The sequence below is a fragment of the Odocoileus virginianus genome, chromosome 8 (genome assembly GCF_023699985.2).
Source record: "Odocoileus virginianus isolate 20LAN1187 ecotype Illinois chromosome 8, Ovbor_1.2, whole genome shotgun sequence".
Classification (NCBI taxonomy): Eukaryota; Metazoa; Chordata; class Mammalia; order Artiodactyla; family Cervidae; genus Odocoileus; species Odocoileus virginianus.
The window spans coordinates 58,216,192-58,231,041 of NC_069681.1; the positions used below are offsets into that span (position 1 = coordinate 58,216,192).

Below are 14,850 nucleotides of genomic sequence, written 5' to 3' on the forward strand. Positions count from 1 at the left end.
AGATGGGAGAAGAGAGATTGAGTACAAAAATACAGCACTTCTTGACAGGCTTTTGTTACAACAAATAATAGAGAAATGAAGTAGGAGCTGGAAGAGACTGTGTGGTCAGGTTTTCAAACGTTTTTCCTAAGATTTGGTAAATTAGAGGGTATTGTGTGCTAAAGAAATTGATTCAGTGGAGAAGGAAAAACTGGTGATGCAGAAGTGAGGAAACAGTTATGGAACAGTATACATGAGTAGGTGAGAAGATAAGGAATTTCATGCTAAAGGTGGAGGAGTTAGATACAAGCTCCATGGTTTATCCATGGTACCAGAAAGGAAGGCGGTGCTGTAAGAAGATGGCTAGTTGGGGTGTGAAAGCGTATAAGTGGAAAATTTACTCCTGAGGGCTTCTGTTTTCTCTGGGAAATAGGAAATAAGACTATCAGCTGAGAGTGAGCATGGAAGATGAGTATTGAAAGAGATGAGACAGGAAGTGTAAACCGTCAATGGGCCAGAAAATGCCCTAGGAACACTGGGCAGCACTTATACCCCAGAAGAGCATTTTGGAATTCAGGTTCTTTGGGAAATTACTCCCAGATCATTCGAAACGCATTTGAGAACCAAGTGAATAAATATTTTGGAGAACTGCTGTATGCTCTGTTGGCCCTCTCTTCAAAAGTCATGATGTCAATTACAGGGCTAACAGCAACTACAGCATGATCTTCAAAGATGTTTAACACTGTATCATTAAAATTTGCCCAAATGTTTGAGAATGCAGAACTCTTTGTGTTGCATTACCTGTTAGCATCCTCCAGAACAATGCTCCACGGTCTCCAGTTTGGAAAATCACTGCCACAAGTACAGCGTCACCAAAGTCATGCCTTAGTTCCCTGAGAGAGGCTCTTGCCCTCTGCACTGTGTTGGGCTGTTAGTGGCTCAGTCGTGTCTGACTCTTTGCAAGCCCATATATTATAGCCTGCCAGGCTCCTCTGTCCACGGGGATTCTTCAGGCAAGAATACTGGAGTGGGTTGCCATGCCCTCCTCCAGGGGATCTTTGCAACCTACGGATTGAATCTTCCCAACCCAGGGATTGAACCCAGATCTCCTGCATTGCAGGCAGATTCTTTACAGTCTGAACTACCAGGGGAGCCCAAGAATACTGGAGTAGGTAGTCTATCCCTTCTCCAGGGCATCTTCTCGACCCAGGAATCGAACCTGGGTCTCCTGCATTGTAGGTGGATTTTTTACCAGCTGAGCTACCAGGGAAGCCCTGCATTCAGCACTATGACATCTATGAGAGGCAACATCTGAACTAGAATCACTACTAAAGAGACTCTAGGTAAACAATTAGAGAATATCGAATTAATTTTTTCTGAGGTTTCTCATTCAAGAACCCTAATGGAGGTATAGAAAGCCTTCAATGACAATTCAGCCTAATGAGAGCAATGGTGTGCCAGGATCCACAGAATTCAAACCTCATGTACACAGACTGGGCAATCTTGGTGAGTATTCAGCACTTAAGCATCTAAATGTTCACTAGTAAGTTTCTTCCACCAGTTTTGGGAACAGACTACATAGTGATTAAGAGGACTCATCTGACATCCGTCAGCCCAGGGACAAATCTTATTTCCATCTCCTACTGGCCATGTCACCTTGGAAACAAGTTAATATCCATGGATCTTGGTTTTCTTCTTTGCAAAATAGAGAAGATGGTATCACCTACCTTGCCAGCTATTATGAGCATTAAATGAGAAAAAACACATTAAACACTTAGCATATTGATTTTTTTTAACATGTATATTTTAACAAGCAATAACTAATAGGGAGTGCTTTTCTAAATGAAAAGTCCTATGAAATTGCAAAGCAGCATTAGTTCTGTATTGACAGTGTGGCAAAGGAAATTAAATTAAGAAAACATATAACAGATTGATTTGGTTTTTAAAAGTAGGAAACCAACCCACTGCGTCTTCCTACTCTGTTTTCTCTTCAGTATTTTGACAAAGTCTATACCAGAGGTTTATTGAACTTGTACTGCGTTATTGCAGAAAGGAATGGCTTTTCTGTTGGGGATAATAATAGTAATAAAATAATATTATTTTAGATACATGGTCTAGCATTTCTTTTACAAGCAGGTATTGTTCCTAATGGGAAAATAAAGATTACGAAGGGTTAACCAACTTGGCCAAGGTCACTCATAGAGTAGTAGTAAAGTCTGTATTTCTGGCATATTTATAACTCTACGGTTAAGATGCTGGTTTAATGTTCTCTTTTATTCAAAGGTTTCTGACCACTTAAACCTTCCCCCCTTTATCTTAGGTGTGCTTTGTTAGTTATTAGTGTCCTTTAAGTATCTGCTTTAAGCTCACTTTAAGATCTGGACCTACCAATTTTCAAGACTTCTACTTTGACCAAATTCCAAGATAATTACAGTAGTTTTTAAAAACATGTCCAAGTGAAAAATAAGCCTTCCTTTAGATTTGAAATGTCAAAGAATTAAGTTTGCTTGCTTGTTGTAAGAAGATAATTCTTAGAAAACTTTATGATACTAAGACTAAAAAAGACATTGCACACACAGGTTTAAAATGTGCTGGAGTATGTTTGTTGTTAACCGTGGAACCTGATCCAAGACCAGGCTCAGAAGCAGGAGCTAAAAACCTGAAGTCTAGGTTTTGGTGCCAAATCCATGGAGGATTGCATATCTCCTTTCTAACTTTGCTGCTGTTAGATGAAATGGCAAAATATTTCTTTGCTGCTTGATTACATGTTACTAAATAAAAGTGGTATTTATAAGTATTGTTCAGGTGAAATGATATAAATATTTTTATTAGCACATGAATGTAAGAGATACAGATCCTAAATGTAGATGTGCATGAACGGACACAAGTCAACACACACAAAAAGAGATAGAATTACGAATGGTGTGTGTCTCGATTTTCGCAGCCGACTTCGCCATATGTTTCTTGTCTAGGCGGCTGCCCAGTGAACTCATGCATGTGGATAGCAGTTCTAGCAGGCACGAAGCCATATAAACAATGAACGTAACTCAAAATGAAGAAGGATGCTAATAGCAAATTGTATCCTTGTACAATACTACTCAACCAAACTTTTTTGATGAGTAATTTGGATAAACAGATAGATGATATATAATCATCCCAAATTAAAAATAGTCAGGTGTCTGATGACACTTAGCATTTTTCACTGTAAAATGTGATTGTCCCATTCTCTCCCTGACTTTTGTCTATACTTGTCTTCACTGTAACCACCCTGGAGTCATCCAGGACAGTTCCAAACATGATGCCTGATACACAGTGGCTCAGTTCTACAAACTATCTTGTTTATTTTGTCATTGCAGTAGGAAAGGACTGCTTTCAGCCTCAAAGAAATAAATAATGAAATTTAAATTCTTTTTCATTTTATGTAGCAGATAGAATGTATACTCTGTTAGTGTGGGGGCAGGGTGGGTAGTGTAATAGAGCCATAGAATTTCATTCATTTGGGAACATTTTGATATGTTAAGAGTAAGCCCTGCATTTCACCTGATGTTTTTCCTGAGAAAATACAGTCAACCTGCTTAATTCAATGAGAAAAATATTTAATAATTGATGAGGATTTGTGGAGTTGAAAATTGTAAACAAGGCAGTATTTCAATACAACAGCTCTAAAATAACTAAACAGACTTCCTATGTTGTATTTATTTGCCCTTTCTATAGCACCTATCATCTTAATACGCAGACATAAAAGTACCAGGCATAATGTGAGAATGAAAATATTATGACTCTGTTTAATTATTCTCTCTCAGTGAGTTAAAACACAATATTCAACTATATATTTATTCCCCTATGTTACACTACTTAGTTCCTGAGACTAAAGAATTCCTTATATACTACAAATATGCAGTGACTGATGCAAAATAGAAAAGTGTGACACTATTAACTCAAAAATCAATGTACAAATAATATGCAAATATACAGACATAGTAGCAGTAGCTAAAGGCCACGTATTCGATTTTCCTTGTCCTGGTTTTATCCTCATTTTTGAAGAAATTATCTCTTCTCATGATCTCGTGATAACCAGTTGAATTCCTGAGACTCAAATTCACCTTGGGTCTGGTGAGGTTATCAAGCTCTTTCATGCCAACAGTATATATTGAAGTGATTTCTATCATAATGATTAGTGATGAATTGTACAGTATCCTTATAATCGTAGCTTTATAGATAAAGTGATACAAAAGCATCAGATGCCTCAGAGTCCTCATCTATGTAATGGGAATGGTGTGGATTCTCGAATATTCCTTGAGGGCCTACTACATGCCAGGCAGTTTTCTAACACAATGGGCTGCACCAGTGAACATGCAAGAAAAATCCTCTGCTTTAATGGAATCCCTCTCTATTGGAGGAGTCCTGCAGAGGGGCAGATAGACAGTAAGCAACAAAAATAAAGCAAAATATGCAGTAGCCTAGACTGTGAGACGTGCTGTGTAGAAAAAGATAAAAGGAAGGAGGGTCAAGAGTGCTTGTGGGCATGCAACTTAGGTGGGCGAGTTGGTGGTGACGGCCCTGAGGAGGTCACAGCAGTAGTAGAGGCTCACAGGATTCTCGGTGGGATTGAATGAATTAGAAACAAATCAAAATGCTTTGAGCAGTGTGTGGCGCATGCGCCGTGTGGTGCTTAGTCGCTCAGTCCGTGTCCAACTCTTTGCAACCCCATGGGCTGTAGTCCACCAGGCTCCTCTGTCCATGAGCATTCTCTAGGCAAGAGTACTGGAGTGGGTTGCCATGTCCTCCTCCAGGGGATCTTCCCGACCCAGGGGTAGAACCCAGGTCTCCTGCATTGCAGGTGGATTCTTGACCAGCTGAGCTACTGGGGAAGCAGGGTTAATAGATGTCAGGTTGAAAAGAGGGTGTAACACTTAGGATTGTTTTGAGGAAAGTTTTTGTTTGTTCTGCAGACTTGCTTCTACTGGCCATGGCTACTTTTATCTGGAGCTTAGAATGGAATTGTATTTGAAATTTGCACAAAAGTTTCAAAAACCTAATTTGTAAACTGGATAAAAATAAAGAACTGGAAGATCTAGGTCCTTGTGGATTCTTGAATCAATTATCCACAGTTTGTCCCTGTCTTGAAAAAGGAAGGGGTAGGAGCAGGGAGAAGGAGAGAGGGAGGAGAAGAAAAGAAAATATACAGTTTAAATTATTTTAACTTTTAACTTCCAACTAATTTGGGAGATGGCTCAGTTAAAACATCTAAATTCAAACCTAGGAAAATACCAATCTTCAGTAACTGAATTAACTGGGTCCAAACATTTTATCGAACTAACATAGAAATCTCATATATTCCTTCAGACAATTTTTCTTGACAAAAAGTTTATTATTCTAGTAGGTGACTATATTTAGGTGTACTTTAATAGTAAACAAAGAATGAGTTATTTGTATTAAAGAAATAAATTGTTCTGGCTAATACAAAAGGAAAATAAATAATCCTAGGGCACCCACAATGTGCCAGGCAATTTGGAAGTTACTTTCCATAAAAAAGTTTTAGGGATTTGTGTGTTGAGTGCTGAATAAGGCATTGGTGGGATAATTAAGAAGTGAGAAAAAAAAGGTGAAAGTGAAAGTCACTCAGTCATATCTGACTCTTTGTGACCCCATGGATTATATAGTCCATGGAATTCTCCAGACCAGAATACTGGAGTCGGTAGCCTTTCCCTTCTCCAGAGGATCTTCCCAACCCAGGGATCGAACCTAGGTCTCCCGCGTTGCAGGCAGCTTCTTCACCAGCAGAGCCAAGTAGTCATGCACAATTCTTGTGAAGTCTCAAAGAGCTTGGTACTCAGAAGGTACATAAGCCCTCATTTATTCTCCACATCTTAATAAAGAAGGTGCCATCCCAGGGCAGGGAGGAAAACTGAAACCAAGAAAAACAAAGCAAGCTGTCAAAGGTTATTCAAGTGATGAAAATCCATAATGAGTTAGGGACTTTTTGGTTAACAGATAGAAGCACTTAACACTGCTGATTCACTAATATTTGAGTATGAAATATGAATGCAGTTTATATCTATCTTTCTGATTGTGACTTGCTTTTAAAAATTAATGTTCAAGTCTCAAAGACATGTAAATTGATAAAATAGAAAGATAAGCCACAACCAGACTATGTCACTGGGTGAAGCTAAACTGGGATTCACATTTGCCTTAGATAAATTGCACATGGATTAATCTTAAATCGATGACATTATGATTTGTGTACTTTAATGATTTTTAAAAATCACATTGTGGGGAAAAGTACGTGTTAAGAAATATCACGAAGTCTTTTTTTTTTTTTCTGTCATTTATGAAATGGTGTCCTTACAACGACTGTGTCAATAACTTGTCAGGCTACGATGTGTTTTTCTTTTTTTAGTTGTCAGCCAGAATTCAACAGAGAGTCTCAGTAATATAATGGCTTGCAATTTAAGACTAAAACATTACACAAAATTATATAGTCAAAAGGTAGAGACTGTTAGCGGGCTGTCTCAGATTCCATCTAAGTTGTCCTCTTTCCTGTGACTGAACTCTAGGAAGCCACATGACCTCATTTTGGCCAGTGAGATATAGGCGGATGAAATGGGTGAGGCTTTGAGGAAAATCTCTAAAAGGAATGAGTTTGGCCTTTATCTTCAGCCTTTCTCCCTCTTCTTTCTGTGGAGGGAGAAAAGTTACACTTTAAGAAGGCCAGCAGAAAAAGAAAATGGACTTGGGGGCCCTTGGGCACCAGAGAACAGCTGCACAGCCTTGAACTCTAGCCATGTACTTTTGGACTTGTTTCATTGCAAGGGTGTGAGGGGGGCAGGTATGTATCTTAAGCAGACATTAGCTAGGTTTTCTGTTGTTGCAGATGAAAGCAAAGCAATACTTCATCAATCTAGTGATGTTCCTCCCTTTCCTCCTCCTTCTCTCATTCTGCCCCTATTTTCATTTCATGTTATTTTATTCCCACATTTCTGGAGAGATTTTAATTTTTTTCTGTCTCTCTCTTCTTCTCGATCAGTTACCTAATTTGTTATTTTTAGCTTCCAATGTGGTAGAATTAAATATCTATTTAGATGTCTTACACCTTTATCAAAAGCAAAAACAAGGATGAATCCCATATTTTTAAGACCCCCTTTTCCTTTCTTATTACCAGGATTGAAAATTGAGGCAAAATTTCCCATTTTCTTTCCCTTCTATCCCTTCCCCTAAATACTTAACAAGATGTTGAATTTCAGAGTTTGGATGCGTAATGTCTTTCACAGCTGTTCCAACACCCATTTCTTATTGTAGCCAGACTTGCATCCTCTTAGCCAGGCTGTGGCAATAGCAGTTTGACAGCCCAAACATCCTACCCGCCAATGTCGCATTTATATTTCTAGATTATAGTTCAATCATTACTAATCAAACGATTAAATTTCAAACCACTCTTGTTTACTATCTTAAAGCGTTTTTTTTTTTTTTTTCCAAATTTCAAAACACTACCCAGCCTGAGCAAGAACACTGGGAAAATAGCACTCTCATAAATGACGGTGTCATGTTAACCCGATAAAATATTATGAAAATAATCTGGCAATGTGTTTCTAAAATAATAGAAACAAATTCATAATCTTCATTTCAGTTACACTATTGAAACTGGTGGAAACTATCTAAAAGATACTTTTTTAAAAAAGAAAGAAGGTGTTTAATATAAGTATAGTTGCAAACATTTGGAAAAACTTGAATGTGGTGGGGTCAGTAATTTAAATAGATAACAGCAATTCATTATTAGGAATAATAATGATATGGAGACTTTATGTCAAGATCAAAATTATTAATAATAAAAATTGCAATGAAGTGATAAACCCCAAGGTGGAAAGCAGTTACCCATGTAGGGGGGCTTCCCAGGTGAGACTAGTGGTAAAGAACCCACCTGCCAATGCAGGAGACATGAGACTCTGATGGCTTCTATCCCTGGGTTGAGAAGATTCCCAGGAGGGCGTGGCTACCCACTCCAGTATTCTTGCCTGGAGAATTCTTTGCCATGGACAAAGGAGCCTGGAGGGCTACAGTCCACAGGGTTGCAAACAGTCGGACATGACTGAATCGACTTAGCATGCATGCAGGTACCCCTGGAGGGACAGGAGAGAGATGCAACTGGGATGACCACAGCGGGTGGCTTAGAAAGTACTGAAAAGGATCTATTTCTTAAGTGAGGGAGAGGCCACATGTGCATGATGCATACTATTTCATATACATGACACACTTCATGTTATTAAGAAATAAAAATATTCTACTCATCTTTTAAGTGCAACCTTCTCCCCAGTATTTCCAAATAGATACAACTTCACCCAGAGTATTTTAAGCGTACATTGTGTTATTGTTATTCATTAGTTTTATCTAAGCTCATCTTCATATGCTTATAATACTGAGGCTAGTCCTTTGCATCCAGCATGAAATTAAAGTGGTATTCTGTAAAGCATCTACACATTAGCTGAAGTAAATTGATTCATGGGGGTCCAATTTTCATTTGTAAAATTTTAAAAGCCAAGGATAGCTATAGTCAAACCTGATAAGCCTTACTTTGTTATATTTACTTATGTTTTTTATTTATTTTACTTTTTTGGCTGTGCTGGGTTGTCGCTTCTGCATGTGGGCTTTCTCCAGTTGCAGTGAATCAGGACAACCCTCTCCTTGTGGTGCATGGGCTTCCCATTGCCGTGGCTTCTTTGGTTGTGGTTCACAGGCTTCAGGGTGCACAGGCCTAAGTGAGGCATATGGGCTCAGTAGTTGTGGGGCAGGGGCTTAGTTGTTTCGCCGCATGTGGGATCTTCCCAGACCAGGGATCACGTGGTGTCCCCTGCTAGTGGGAGGGTCTCCCATAGAGGCAAGGATTGGTAGTGGCTTGCCGCCGGGATGGGGGTCCTGGCAGCAGTGGTCCTGGAAGGTCCCCCCTGGTGCAAGCCCTCCCAGAGGTTGCCATTAACCCCACCATCAACTTGCTATATTTAAAATTGAATACTATGTCTATCACAAAATTATAATTCCAATGTTTGCAACTTAAAAACTTGTGAAGTGCCATTTTTAAAAACAAATTTGCTGTGAATTTCCTCTCTCATATTGACAAATTGAGTTTTCATTCGATACAGTATAATTCTAATTTTAATAAAACAAAAATTAGAGTTGATTGGATAATTTTGAAATGATTAAATATGATAGGGACAATAAAATTAGGTTAAAATTCTTCAAAGCTAATATATGCCTTTATGTACAAACTTTTAGAAGAAAGTTGCTAGAATCAATGATCAAAAGGTATTTATCAACACATGCCAGATTTTTAATATATGCACACAAATGGAGACTCAGATTTTCTGCTATATTGTATTTTAGTGATGTCATTCTAATTTTAGTAATTGTTTAATAGATTCAACTAGCACTCACTGATTACCTGTGCATGTGGGCATGCTAGGTCGCTTTAGTGTGTCCGACTCTTTGCGACCCTAAGGACCATAGTCCGCCAGGCTCTTTTTTCCATGGGATATTCCAGGCAAGAATACTGGAGTAGGTTTCGATTTCCTCCTCCAGGAGATTTTCCCAGTCCAGGGGTCGAACCCATGTCTCTTGCATCTCCTGAATTAGTAGGCTGGCTCTTTACCACTAGAATCAGCTAAGAAGCCCCATTAATTACTTACTCCGTGCAAACTAGTGTGAACGGAAGGCTAAATAGATGGTTTAGATGTAGGTCTTATCCTCAAAGGGTTACCTGTGATAGGACAGCCAACAAAATGTAATGAAAGCCAAAAGATGTAAGTGTAAATGTAAATGTAAGCCTTAAGAAGAAGTGAGGGAATTGACATTTGCCGGATGCCTGCTCAGGTATACTTCACACTGGTCCAAGTAAGCATGTTAATTGGTCCAGTAATAAATGTTAATCCTTCAGTGTGAGGGAAATATTATTTAAATAGGTAGAAAAACTGAAAATCAGAAGAAGGATAAAAAACCATCTGGTCAGTGGCTGAGTCATTCTTTCTATTATACCAAGGAGGGGGGGTGGGAAAAAACTCAGGAGCTTTCCTTGTGGTCCACTGGTTAAGAATCCGCCTTGCAATGCATGGTCCTTAAGTTTGATCCCTGGTCTGGCAAGATCCCACAAGCCTGGGAGAAACTAAGCCCATTCACTACAACTAGAGAAAGTCTGAGTGCAGCAACAAAAACCCAGTGCAGCCAAAAAGAAATAAATCTTTTTTTTTTTTTTTTTTTAAAGAAGCTGAAAGAAGGGAGAGATGATTGTTTGATGAAGGAGATTCACATATGGTGTACGGAGCGCCAAGGCATCATTTTGGGAGTGTTCCACAGGAGGACAAAGAGGGGGCTATTGAGTAAAGGGCTTCCCCGGCTCAGCCAGTAAAGAATCTGTCTGCAGTATAGGAGACCTGGGTTCGATCCCTGGGTCTGGAAGATCCCCTGGAGAAGGAAAGGGCTATCCACTCCAGTATTCTTGCCTGGAGAATTCCAAGGACAGAGGAGCCTGGAGGGATACAGTCCATGGGGTCACAAGGGTCAGACACGACTGAGTCACTAACACCTTCACCTTCATTGAGAGTAAAAGCTTCCAGGATGGATGGGGCATTATAAGATGTCCACTTGGGCTGGAACGGAAGTATGAGATAAAAAGCTAAGTGGTGCTTTAGAATACCACTGTATTGAATTGAAACTAATTTTTTCCACTTTAGGATTTTTAAATATAGGTATGCAATAATTAAGGTTTTGCTGTATAAGAGGAGAAATGGACCGGAAATTCAGAGTTGGGGGAGGAGATGTGGGAGTGGGGGCAGGGGGGGACGTGAATGAAAGTGACTCTGAAGGAACGGTGGAAAAGAAGAGACACATGTAAGGATGCGAGGAAGATTTTAAAGCTAAAATGACCAAAACTGTGTTGAGTACAATAAAACAAAGTTTTGAACGTCTTGTCCCCCCTAATTTCTAGATAGCCCCTCACTCAAATCGAAACATGTTGTTTACCATATTACCAGCTTTTTGCTTTTGTAGCAAGGCTTTCACAAGCCTTTCTCATACTTAAACAGGAAAATTCCCCTTCGCTGCACAGTTATTGGCCAAATGGACACAAGAAAAACAGAAATCAGGCACTGAAAACCCAACAGCACATATTCACTTCAGGCTTTAGGAAAAAATCATGATTATATTCTTTATTTAAAGCTCTGAGAATCACTTTTATTCTCACTTCAAGTCAGGTCTCATCTTTCAACATAGCTTTTACTTCTGAAAATGGACTCCATGCCCCCCAACCCCCACCTAAAACTATATTAGTGTTAAATCACCCATGCAGTCTTTGACAACACTGAGGCAATGGCTTAAGAACTTTACATGTACACAGATACTGAGGATAGTCATCACCTTAGACAAGTCAGGCTATGGGGCAGGTGATACTCTTAATATGATAAAAGATTTTCCATCACTGATACTAATCTTTCAAAGAGTAGCACAACTGGGCAAGTATAGGATCTGGCAGAAAGTTTCTGCGTAGGTAGCATTTACGGTAACAATTTAAAATCTCTAGTTGTAAATTTAGCCGCATATTTACATTGAATTAGGTATATTATTTGCTTTGAGGATGCATGTGAATGGTTTTTTGTTATGGTTGTTTTTGTTCTTGTTCTTTTCCTGACCAATATGTTAGGGAAAAGAAATCCCATATTTGTATAGGGTATGTGTATAAAAATGTCAGAATTCCAACCTTCATCCTCTTTCAAACAGTTTTACAAATATTTATTTAGTTGCATGGGTCTCAGTGTCAGCATGCGGGATCCTGGTTGCGGTGCACCCGCTCTCTGGAGTGTCTGGGCTCAGGGCCCACCCGGTTGCTCCAGAGCGTGTGGGATCTTAGTTTCTTGGCCAGGGATCGAACCCTTGTCCCCTGTATCGCAAGGTGGAGTCTTAACCACTCAGTTACCACAAAAGTTCCCTTTCATCCTCTTTAAATCATTCTTCTGGTATTTGCAATACTAAAGACTAAATAAATGAAGTATAAAAAGTTAGGGAAACATGTTTGATTCAACTCATCTGGGTTTTAAACAGAATTAAGTATCAGAAAGAATTGGCATTTTACGTATACTTTCAACACTGAAATTTTATGATTCTGTAATTTCAACACATTCTTTTATGCAGACAGTTATATATTCTTGGCAAAATAATTCTGTCATCTTTGCATTTTCTGACTTTTCACATCCCCGAATACACATGGAAATAAAGAAGGGACTAAAGACAAAGATGTGCACACATTTTTGCCAGGGTATGTGGACCTGCTTGTTACCTTCCCCTGTTATTTACACCTTAGTTTGGCTTCCCAGGTAGCTCAGACAGTAAAGAATCCGCCTGCAATGCAGCAGACCTGGTTTCAATCCCCGGGTTGGGAAGATCCCTTGGAGAAGGGAATGGCAACCCACTCCGGTATTCTTGCCTGGATAATTCCATGGGCAAAGGAGCCTGGTGGGCTATAGTCTGGGGAGTTGAAAACAGTTGGACATGACTTAGCGACTAACACTTTCACTTTGTTTAAGTCCAAGTTCTGTACAGAGATGGAATGACATGAAATGAATTGGAAATGTACGCCTATACACAGACACACTCTCACACATAATTGTCTCCAGCACCCTAATTCCCAAAATATCCTGCTTCTTTATTCTCTCATTGTTTTCATTCTTCCACTCCCAGCTCACACAATGAAGTGATTCTCCCTCTTAAACTGTTTCATTTTTATATCTGGGGAGTTGCCTTAATTCAACATTTGTATTCTTTCTTACTTCAATTTAACAAAATCTGCTAGTTTTCTTCCCCCTAATACTTGGTATACTTCCCTCTTTTAACCACATTACACATATTCTAAATATTAACCTTGACCTATCTGTATTTTTCTTATCCCTCTGGTGTGGATTCTTCTATGTTATTTTCTATCTTCCATCATTCTATTAGCATGTCCACGGCTGGAGCCGTAGGTAGGAAATGCAGTTATGGAAAGTGTTTCCAAGTGCAGAAGCACTTGCTCGAGAATATATTTATGGTCAGTGCAGCGCTCTAAGAGCAAGAACTGCTAGTACAAGGAGTGCCACGATGACATAATTTCTTATAGCATCCTTCCACTCTTAAAACTCACCTCCTTCACTCCCTGCCCCACCTAGAGGAAAACTTCATACTGTTTCTAGTAGAGCCGAGTTTTCCGTTTAAATACTGTGTCTGTTGACGTTCTATCGGTTTTCAAACTTGTCTTTTGACGATGTTTTTACCCAGATGCAAACGAATGTAAAGGGCTGTTTACCCAGAGTCCAGGATCAAGCTAGGGGGTGGGGTCCTGGCCTGTTTTCCCCAGGAGAGACCCCGCCCCAAGGAGCGCCCCTCAGCCCCCAAGTTCCGTTTTCCTGGTTCCTGATTCCCTGGCCGCATCCACGTCTAAGAAGGTAGTCTTCCATCACCTTCCTGCTCCCGAAGCTTTCCTAGTCTAAGGATACTTCGCTCAAGGACTGGGGCACAATTATTCGGCCACTTTCACTTATTGGCTCTTGGAAATCCTAAGACCAGGACAGACCCCCCTCCTCTCAAGTGTCTCAGACGCAGGTCCCCTGGAGACTTCGAAGGGGACCGTGGAATCATCGTCCGGGCTGGACCACCTTGCCTAATCCTCACATACAGGAGGCAGGAGGCATGGAACACAATCAGGCAGTGCGCTGCCTTTGTTTTCATGAATACCGCACACAGGGCCTCTAGAAGTGTTTGGAAACCCGCCACACGAAATGTAGAACTGGGCTTTTTCCTGGCTAGAATGCGTCCTTTCGCTCTCATTTCCTGTTTCTCGGCCTCTGCCTCGTTTCTCTTCCCACCCCTACTTCGTGCCACATTTGCAAATCTTTCTCTCCTTAATATAAACTTCCCCTTCGAGGCCTTCCCACTGCCGAGGTGGTTTCCCACGCGGGGTGGGCTCAGGGGCGCCGTGCCGGGGTGTCCGGCCACCCGGGAGCCCCAGCGCGCTCACCCAGCTTTGCAAGAAAGTGGCGCACGCGATCGCCGCCGCGCCCGCTCCGCTCCCAGCGCGCCCGCTTCCGTCTGCTCGCCGCCCTGCCCCCGCCGACCCTTCTGCGCCGCGCTGACCCCGCGCCCTCCCGGCCGCCGCGGGAGCGCTGGGTCGCGCTGCCCGCCTCCTCTCCCTCCCGCCGCAGAATCGCGTCGATTCGCTCCCCGGGGCGCGGAGGCGGGGAGGGAGGGACCCTCGGGAAGGGCGTCGAGGACTCAGCTCCGGGCCGCTCGCTTCTCCCTTCTGGGGCGCGGGGCGGGGAGGGCCGGACTCCGCTCTCCCGCAGCCCCTTGGCCGGTATCTACAGCTCCCGCTTCCTGCCCAAATTCCGAGCAAGGGCGGGCACCCCGTCTCCCGGGGCTCCGGAACCGGGGGTGCGTCTCCGCCTCGCCCCCATTCATCCCGCCAAGGTGAAGCGCTGGGCGGGAGGACGCCCCCGCCTCTCTCGCAACGTGCGTCGCTCGAGAACCCAAACAATGATTTCCCCACCGCCTTCCGCACCCGGCCCTGCGCACGCCCCACCTTCGCGTGCGCCCCCGCGTCCAGGGCACCGCCCGCTCGGGCTGCCCGGGCCGGGACCCCATTGTTGCCCGGCGCGGGCGATGCCCGGAGCCACGGGGGCGGTCCCCGCGAGCGGTCCCGAGCCGCCGCCGGCCGCCGGAGCCGGCTCCGCCCACACCTTTCCAAGTTAGCTGGTGGGTGAGCCGCGGGGACGGCTCGGGCACCCGGCTCCCTCCCCGCACGTTTCCACCCGGGCGGGAGGGGAGCGGCGGGGGCGGAGGGGGGTGGGCCGAGCGAGCTCC

The 14,850-nt window shown here is 42.2% G+C and overlaps 1 protein-coding gene across 1 annotated transcript in view; it reads left to right on the forward strand.

Moving 5' to 3' along the window:
• The window catches only part of KLF12 (KLF transcription factor 12), a 708,032-nt gene that overhangs the window by 183,815 nt on the left and 509,367 nt on the right, over nt 1–14,850 (forward strand). The window lies entirely within an intron of this gene.